We start from the raw sequence: 10,133 nt of genomic DNA on the forward strand, positions 1-10,133 counted from the left end.
GACTATATTTTGTATGATAATTTTTTTTGAGGTTATGGGCTTCTTTAATTTTTATTTTATTTACTGTGGCTTTAATTGGTTTTGGAAGTTAGTACAACTGATTTTTTATTGAAAATTATTTGAATTTATTTCCCTTTTTTATAAAAAATATAAAATAATTACTACTTAGTATTATAATAAAAATAATTCGACTTGGATGATCCAAGTATTAAAAAGGAGCCCACCTTCATGATAGGAGACTGTACTGAAAACATCCAAGTTTTTTGTTATCTTCTTCCTTGACTAGGACACCATTTCCCTCCTTATCTTGAACTCCGTTGATATTGTGTATCAACAATTGTTGCGGCGAGCGTGGAATAACTCTAGGAATGTTGTTTACCAGATCATCGACTATGAACTTTAGAAAGATAAGGGCACGTCCAGGAATTATGGCTGCATAGGGTGACTGGGAGGATACATGCATGGCAATATCTACCAAAGGGGGGCAAAAGCTGGAATTGATGATCGGAGATATTGGAATTGAGTTTCACCGACGAATCAAGTATGTCTGATGGGTATTCTAATTTCAGGAAGATTGATGATATTTTTGAAGGCGTTTGTGGAAACGCTACAACCAGGGCTTCTGGGCTGAAATCGGCTTCATTTGTGAACCAGGGAAGAAACAACCAATCTTGTAGGTTGCGTCCTGTGCCTGCTCGCTTGTGGATATCCTATGCAGCCAAACCAGAGACTGTGGATTAGGTGTGCGAAATGGTAAGGAAACAACTAGCTTTGTCAAGTGACAACCCTGTCACTGGGGCATAAAAATTTTCTAATCTTGGAGCTGATTCTGTTGATACGGTATTCCCTCAACCCCTCAATAATCACTGATTCGTTTTCTGAGTGCCAAGCTTTTTCCCTTTTCTTCTTATTTAGGTAAATGTAGGGTACAGAATCATGGATCTCATGCATTTATTTGAGTTAGAATGAAATTTTGCTTATCTGTATGTTCATGCTCATGTCTATATATGTATCCTTGAAATTATCCATTTTTCTGTAATTAATCTTAATTCATTCCTTGAATTTGTTTAGGATTGAATGTGAAGGTGTATGTGTGTATATATATATCTGCCTTCATCCTTTCTTACTGCTAATTTCTTTGAAAATCGTATATATTATCCTGCTTATGATTTCATTTCCAGTATTGTGCACAAGGCTTGTGCTAAACTGTGTTGGTAGGGGGTCTAATTAATTATAACCTAACAGTTGTCACCATGTAACAATTAGCTTACCATGTATAATTTATTATTAGTATAAATAATGAGTTCCATATATATTCAATAATACTCTCGTTTAGTTCAGAAAAATTAACCAATCCAAGTTGATAACTGAATTATAGAAATTTATCTCTGCAAATTGATTATGTAAACATGATAGATAATGAATCTTATTAAGCTTCGTCCTGTTTGATTCTTGTCTGCCTTTTTCTTTGATTTATTTTGTTATGTTGTCTGCATTTCATCCTAATTTGGTCAATTGGAGTGAATTACTATGCGTCTGATGTACTAATTGCTTTCTAATTGTTAAAAATGTGTTATAAAATTTTCTAATGAGCAACATTTGGAACCAAGGACTCTTGTCAAATATTTGCTAGAAATGAACTCGTGTATATTGTTGATACGAGATTTGATTGGTTATCCCCATTGTTTTATGCACCTTCTTCTTGGGAAATTGTTTCCTTCATGGTTTGATTTCTGGATAGTTGATGATCCTATGTTTGGTGGTTGTTTGAGATATATGCTTGTTTCTTTGGAAAGTAACAACTCTGCTCTTTTAACTGTATGCTGTCAGTTTGTGTTTACTACTTTCAAAGCTATCCAAGCAACATGCATAACCTTTGCCAAAAAATTTTTAGAATAATTTAAAATGATTTGATGGAGAAACTAATTTACATATGGACATGAGCCTGATATAGATTTTGCTTTATTTATCTGCATGCTGATAGTTCCCATCCTTCATTTGAATATAAGTATACGGAATGAGTTTTTGTATACGGTAACATTTTTCAGGTAGAATCAAATTAAATCATCTATGGTAGATGCTATTCTCCCTACTCTTCTCCCCTTTGCTTAAGTTCATGTCATGTACTACTGCTTACCTTATGTCACGACCTCATACTTTTACTTAGTATTGGTGATGTATGTCAAATTTTGTTTCTTTGATATTGTATTTGTCGGTACCAACTGCATGTTTGTCGGCTTGTATTCCGTTGCACGCACACTTTGATGACTTCAGATATATAATGCCTTTGTTTTCCTCTTAATAGTGGTTGCATTTTGGTTGATTTATGGGGGGTGTTTTTATGTTGTAAATCACTTGGGTCGACTTTGCTACATTCTTAGATGTTTTCACAGTGCTTTGATTTAGTTTAGATGATAATGGTTTTCTGTTGTGGGGTTTTAATTGCTAATTCAAGGTAATTAGTGCTGGGTTTTTAGTTAACCAAAGGACTACCTTTTAAATTTAGAGTTGGTTTCCCAATATTACATAAGAGAAACGAAGTTGTTGTCAGCCTATTATTCTTCAAAGGGAATTTGTGGAAAAAACTATGGCAAATCCTGATTGATGATACCCTCCAAAGCTGTTTTTCTTTAACCTATTATTTCTGTGCTTTATATACTTGCACTTTTAAGTAAAATCAATTAAACATGATACAAGTTAACTTGCTATCTTATTCTCATCATCCCCATCTTGAGCCCCTTTTGGCTTTTACGTTGTATCGTTGATCATGGGAAAGATGACTTTAGTTTCCTACTTCTATTTTCTTCTTTATTGCCTTGCAATGGGAAACAAGGATGTTTTTGTTTTTAATGATGCATGCTTCTTGACTGATTGTTGATTAGTTTCTGCATTGATCACTAAGGCTTGCAGATTTAAGATTGCGACAGGGATTTAAATAGCGGTCCGGTTTCGGAATAGCGGCCGCTATATAGCGGTAGTGGCGTCGTCCGAAATCGCTATTGCTAAAAATAGGGTGTGAAGTGGAGTCACACTGATAGCGGTGGCTCGCGGCCGCAATTTAACGGGTAACGGCCAATTGCGGGAATAATGGGCCGCTATTCTCGTTATTTTCCGTTACAGTGGTTAAAGCAGCATCAGATTGGAAAAGACCCCTTCTTTTGAGCAAGAGTGAGTAGTAGCTAAGATCTTAAGGTTTTCAGCGTACTCGTTGTCCATGGTTGGGTCGATTCTACCAGGGTTGATGGAATTGTACAATCGGCGCGAAACAGCTGGGCAATGGGATATGCCGATTGTATGACCACCTGAAAAACAAATGAGACCACTTTGAAGAGCCGAGAAGCCTGAGACAATTAGGAAAAGTGAAGCAAGGATGAAGATGATGAGCCATGAAGCGACAATGATGAAGTTGAACTGATATACTTGAAGCAATATCCATGTTGTTGTTGAAACCAGAACAACTGTTGCACACTTGCACTCACTTTCTTTCTATTGAAATATTTTTGAAAGAAAGTAGTTTGGGGGTGTATTTCCTTTGTGTTTTCAAGAAATGAAACGTTGAATTTGTTGATTGAAAAAATTAAGTGAAGAATAAAGAGGAGTTTGTTTGATTTACACGTGCATAAGTGTAGAGAACAACGTGGAAGCCATGCAACAGTCGGTAAAATTGGAGAACTAAGTGGTCAAGTTAAGCCCTTGGTTACTGAAGAGAGTAAGAAGAGTAGTGAAGTTGTGGAAAGGGCTTGGAATGTTTTACAATAAGTTGTGCGAATTTTAAAAAAATTCACGATCGCGATACCTACAATGACCGCAATAGCATCTGTTATGTCCGCAACTGCGATAAACGCGGCCGCGATTGAAAATGCGACCGCGACCGCAATTTAAATCCCTGGATTGCGACCCTCTATTTTTTAACAACTCGTTGATCTATGTTCACAGTTGATTTTTTTTTATGGTTTGTTGATTTAAGATCGTGACCCTCAGTTTTCTAATAGCTCGCTAACTTACGTTCACAGCTGATTTTTTTACGGTCCGCTGATTTATGATCGCGACCCTCGATTTTCTAGTAGCTTGCTGACCTACGATTTTTTTATGGTATGCTTATTTAAGATTGTGACCCTCGGTTTTCTAAAAACTTGTTGACCTACGTTCACAATTGATTTTTTTACGGTTCGTTGATTTAAGATCGCGATCCTTGGTTTTCTAATAGCTTGCTGACCTACGTTCACAGTTGTTATTTTTTATGGTCCACTGATTTAATATCACGACCCTCGGTTTTCTAATAACTCGTTGACCTACGTTCACAGTTGATATTTTTTATAGTCCGCTGAATTAAGATCGCGACCCTTAATTTTCTAATAGCTCGTTAACCTTCGTTCACAACTGTTTTTTCTTATGGTTTGCTGATCTACAAACGACGAAAATCCCTTTTTTTCCTATCTCCATCCTGATGAGCCGAAACCAAAGCTCGTATTCTTTGTTGAGTAATAGTTCGAGTAAGTCTTGAATGAGCCCCTCGAAAGCGTAATGCAAATAAACTAATTTTTTTCGATGTCTACGAGCTATATATCCTCGTTTAATTCTGGTCATTGAATAAAAGAAAATTTGATGAATAACTAATTCTTTCTTTCAGTTATTCTTTTTTAATCTTTTAATAACAAAACTGATTCTTCCAATGTATAAAATAAAAATTCCAAATGGCTTTTGCTACTCTAACCGTCCCGACCACGATTTTTTCTTTTTTCTAAGCATTTCATTTCACCTTGAAATAAGAAATTGTATTGATACTAGGTATCAAAAAAGCATATTAACTAAAATAAAGGCGTAAATAGAAATGGATAAATAAATAGTGGGTTCCATCATTTCTATGGTTACTTCTTAAACGGTGAGGTCCTCTCTATACACCGGAGCTTATTCTTTCATTTAATTGGTAACTTGTACAGTTCACACTCTTCGGCTCTACTCATAAATTTTCCAGTAATAGATCTTTCACAACGAGATCTATCTTATACAGTAACGGCATGTAAGGATGAGGATTAATTGGGCAGCTGACCCTGTTAGTCCGTTCTTTGCAAGAGCCGAAGTATAATCTTTTTGCTTTTTAAATAGGATTTTTCCCACTTAATGGATAAGCATTTGCTACCAATGGGGAATTTTTTCTCATCTTAAATTTCAAGATTGGATTTGCGCCAATGGGAACCATAAATTTCATACACAATAGAATGATATGGTAGATCTATCTTTTTTAGATAGTGAACGGATGAACCCCATTCTATTCATTAGTACGGATCGTTGATACTGAAAAAGTTGTTTCTTTTTTCTCAGCCCATGATCTGAACAAGTCGCAGATACACCCTAGTACATGTTCCTCAGCACTGAGGACATCCCCCAAGAGTAGGGGATTTCGTGACATTTCTAATTGGCTGTCTTGCATTTCTAATAAGTTGTTTAATAGTTGGCATACTGAATCATATCCATAATAGATTGGTTTAGATCGATTCTAACTAGATGATTCTAAATTACTTCATTTTCTATTTAATTGATTAATAAAATATTAACCCCTTAGGCTTAAGTTAAGAAGGAAAGGAAGAAAGGGATTAAATCAATTTTAATTAAATTGTGGATTGGTGTTAAATCGCTATTTGTTATTTAACTTATTTAACCACTACAAGATCCACAATTCCATGAGCTTGGGCTTTTGTTGCTGGCATAAAAATATCTCTTTCCATGTCTTCGAATACAATCTATAGGGGCTTGCCCGTTTTTTGTACATAAACCCTTGTGAGGCTTTCGCAAAGTTTTAGTAGTTCTTCCACTTCCAAGATAAATTCTCCTGTTTGTGCATTATAAAAAGAACTAGCAGGTTGATGGATCATTACCTTGATGATATAACATAATAAAAGATTCTTCTAACTCACATAATGAGGCGAGAAGAGTAGCTAAAAATAGCTAAAGAATAATAAGAAAAAAAAGATAGAATTGAACAACCGTACAGGCATTTTTTGTGCATTGCATACGACTTTACAATGAAATTCTCTTTTTTCTTTCATCGAAAAAAGAAAAAGAGAAAATATAGAGAGTGTCTATTAGACTCAGATCACTAAATAATCCAATTACCACCTTTTTTTTTCTTTTTTTTTTCGAAAAAGTTCAAAAATACTATGATAGCTCTGTTGCTTTATATATTTATTTCGTCTATAATTCAACAATCCCAAAGTTTTTTTTATTTTCAAAAAAAAGAAAGAAAAAAATAGTCTTTTTTTTCGTACTATTTTATTTTATAACATAAATATTGTTATAAATATTGTTAATAGCCTTTGGTGTGAAAAGAAAAAAAAGTTTGTGACGCTGAGATGGGCCAACGAAAGCTAAGATAAGGCCACAACCCTGGTTTTCTGATAGCTCGTTGACCTATGTTCACAACTGATATTTTTATGGTCTGTTGATTTAAGATCACGACCCTCGATTTTCTAACAGCTCGCTGATTCATGATCACGACTGTCGTTTTTAAAGCTCGCTAATTTCTTCAACAAGGGGACAGATCTTTACTTATGAAAAATGTAGTTTGCGTTATTCTGCAATATAGTTTTGACTCTTGAACCATACTATCGGACAACAAAATTTGCTCCGTAAAGTTTTAAGTTAAAGCTTATATAGTACGTCTGAAATTACAAGCTTCAAACGTGTGAGCTTGTTTCAAACGAGTCACTTTATAATTTTTCTTTGACAAGGTGGGGGACAAATTATTATATATGATTATAATAAAAATTATTTGACCTAAGATCTAACTTGGGATCTGACCCGATATACCCATGATCTAAGTACTAAAAAGGAGCTCATCTTCATGATCGGGGGATGGTACTGAAAACACCCCATTTCTTTTATGATCTTCTTCTTTACTCCTTGACCACGACACCATTTCCTTCTCCATCTTAACCTTTGTTGATACAACATCAACAAAATGCATTTGGAACAAAATTATAGAATATTTTGACAAATACTTTTTGTACATGGAGTCTTCGGATATCATTGATATGTTTAAAAAAAAAAAGAAAATACTAGTTTTTGGTGTCTTTAGCATTTTTTGTACTGTGTATATTAATTTTCAATATAGTTATACTGAAATACCCTTTGATGTGTTTTTTTTTTCGACTACAATGTTATGTATTATACCGGCAAGTAGAAAGGTGAGAGTGTACTCAATGACAAACATGCAAGTCTATCTATTTTTTAAGAAGTTTATGTTGCACTTACAAAAATGGTGGATACTCTTAAAAATATTTACGTTTTGTTCATACGTTTGAAAAACATAAATTATTGAATGAATAAAAAAATTGATTATAATCTTAACATAAGAAATTATAATACATTTTTTAAATATATGCGAACCAAAATTTTGGATGCAATTGAGCATATTATTTATATTTTAAAAGTGTTATTAGGATATGTTATTTTTAATATTTTCACTATTGAACATAATATAGAAGAGATCATTATCATAATTTTGATGAATTTTTTCTTTATAAATATGAAAATATAAATATGTTTTCATTTTTATCTACAATTTAAAGAAAATTTTAATACTTAATAGATTTATAAATATGTAGTTTGTATATCATGTAGTCAATTTGTTTGACAAAATAGCACAATTATAAATAATATTATGTTTAGACAATTTCTTTCTATAAAATTTTTATCTCTATATAATATAAATTAAATTAAGTGCTAAATTAACAAAATAATAATTATAAAATTAATTGATTAAATATTGAAGGTTAATTATTATAAAAGAAGAGAAAAAGAACAAAGAACAATATATATTATTATGAGAATCAAAGAAAAATATATCTGAAAATGATATGTTTGTATTATAATAATTAATTAAATGAGTTTGCTTTTGACATTGAGAATAATTATTATTTATTAAAATTCGCAATTATCAACAAAATTTGAAAGCATATTTTGGACATATATATATATTATTAGATACTCAAACTATTTTTAATGATTATTCAAATCCAATAATTAAAATTAAGATCTGAATATAACTTTTTGAAGTCAAGATTCGTCATCAGATATTTATTTTATATGAATATTTTAATTCGAACACATATATATATTATTAGATATTTAAACTATTTTTAATGATTATTTAAATCCAATAATTAAAATTAAAATTTGAGTATAGCTTTTGAAGTCTTGATTGGTTATAGATATTTATTTTACATGAGTAGTTTAATTTGAATTAATAATTTTAGATTAAATTTTTCAGAGATAATAATAATTGTAAAATGAAATAATATTTCATTTCATGTAAAATGTTGAAAAAAAATTCAATCAATAGAAAATCAATATTTGAACAACTTAATTTTTTAAACATGTTAGATAACTCACAATAAAAACTATTAGATAGAATTTTTTTTCTACGAAAAATATAAAAAAATAATAAGTAAACAATGACTTATTTATCAGTTAATAAAGAATAAATTCAATTGTTTTATTTTATTTTATTTCACTTAAAATTATATTATGCTTTATTAAGTAATGTAGTTATATTCCATATTTAATTTTAAGTATATTCCGTACTATGATGTTAATTACTATTATGTTATTAATTATTTACATCTATTCATCAATTGTTCATTATAATGTTGTTTATCTTAAATTGTTATTTTATAATATTTATCGTTTAATTATTAAAATAATCATATATTATGAATAAATTATATATAGTCATTCAACTATGAAGGGATTTGAATTTAATCATTCAATTATTAAAATAACAAATTTAAACACTAATGTTAATGACATTAATTTTTTGACCATTGGTGACAAGCTATTGTGCTTTTGAGTATATTCAATTTAAGTCATAATCATTATTGAAATGCAAGTTGTCATCATAGTAATTTATTATGATGAAACACTTAAGAGTGGAATATTTTGAGGATTGTATCCTTCAAAGAGAATGTTAGTATCAAGCTAATGCAAATACTAGAATTCACCTAATTCTACGATTAACGATCTAACAAATATCATAGTTATTAATGTAACCAATTAAGAGAAGTATGTACTTAACTAACTAAGAACCTAGCTAGTAATTTAGCTATCTTGAATTTAACCTTCATACCAAGTATAGAACTAATAATTAGTAGGTTTAATTTGTTAATTTATGATTAAATTTAAACTTGTTGATCTTAAATGTATTGTCATTAATCTTAACCCTCTAAGTATCTTGACTTACCTTGAGAACTAGGGTTCACTATTAGACCGTAGCTATTGCTAGTAAGCCTAGCCTACACTAAGTCACTCGACTCCTTGTACTTAGCGAGCTAGATTAGTATGGTTAATTAAGATCTCTCGTTTTTTCCTAATTCTAATCATGCCCATGGTTGCCAAATCATAAACATGCATTAAGTTCTCCAAGTTAAGCAAGCAACAATTTAAATCCTCACAACAAATTAAGCATTTAATAATCTCATCACTGATATTGATCACTAGTCACATAAATCATTTAGCCACACTTAGATCTAACATACACAAAGTATTCAACAATGGTAATCAACATTATAATTGCAAAAATATAACATGATTAAGTTAGAAATGTCCAATTAAGTGTAGATCTCCTAATTATTAAGGGTCGAAGTTTGGATCCCTTTACACTTGGCTTATCTAGCAAAGCTTGAGATTAGAATTAAAAAAAAAACTAAGAAAAAAATCTTAAATACTAAAGGTTACAAGGAAAATCTAATGGAATTACAAAGTAGAAACTACAAAGGATTAAATTTTTGCAAAGGAAATAAAAGAAAATGATAAAACTAATAGTCTAGCTTTCTCCTTTGCTCCCTCTCTCTCAATTTTCAGCTGAAAGAAACAGTTTATATTATCAAATTCAAATAAAGAAATTTCATATAAAGATTTTCACTAAATTTTTCGTCAAGCATGAATGTTGTTGCCTGCCATGGGGAATGCCGCAACTGTTAGAGTATGCCCAAAGATCAATCATGAGATGGTTGTAATAACATACTTGATTTATAATGTTTATTAATATAAGACGTCACAATTATTATTTCAGTTTCTTTTTTGTGTGTATAAATAAACTGTTTTATAATAATGTCCTGAGAGTAATATGATTATTC

At 31.1% G+C, this 10,133-nt stretch overlaps 1 long non-coding RNA gene across 1 annotated transcript; it reads left to right on the forward strand.

Moving 5' to 3' along the window:
* Positions 1-212: 212 nt before the first annotated feature.
* On the forward strand, positions 213-3,608 carry LOC107909933 (uncharacterized). Its single transcript, XR_001687404.2, has 2 exons — positions 213-840; positions 2,903-3,608. It is a non-coding gene; the product is annotated as an uncharacterized lncRNA (long non-coding RNA).
* The last annotated feature ends 6,525 nt before the right edge of the window (positions 3,609-10,133 follow it).

This window comes from Gossypium hirsutum, chromosome D02 (genome assembly GCF_007990345.1).
Source record: "Gossypium hirsutum isolate 1008001.06 chromosome D02, Gossypium_hirsutum_v2.1, whole genome shotgun sequence".
NCBI classification, from domain to species: domain Eukaryota; kingdom Viridiplantae; phylum Streptophyta; class Magnoliopsida; order Malvales; family Malvaceae; genus Gossypium; species Gossypium hirsutum.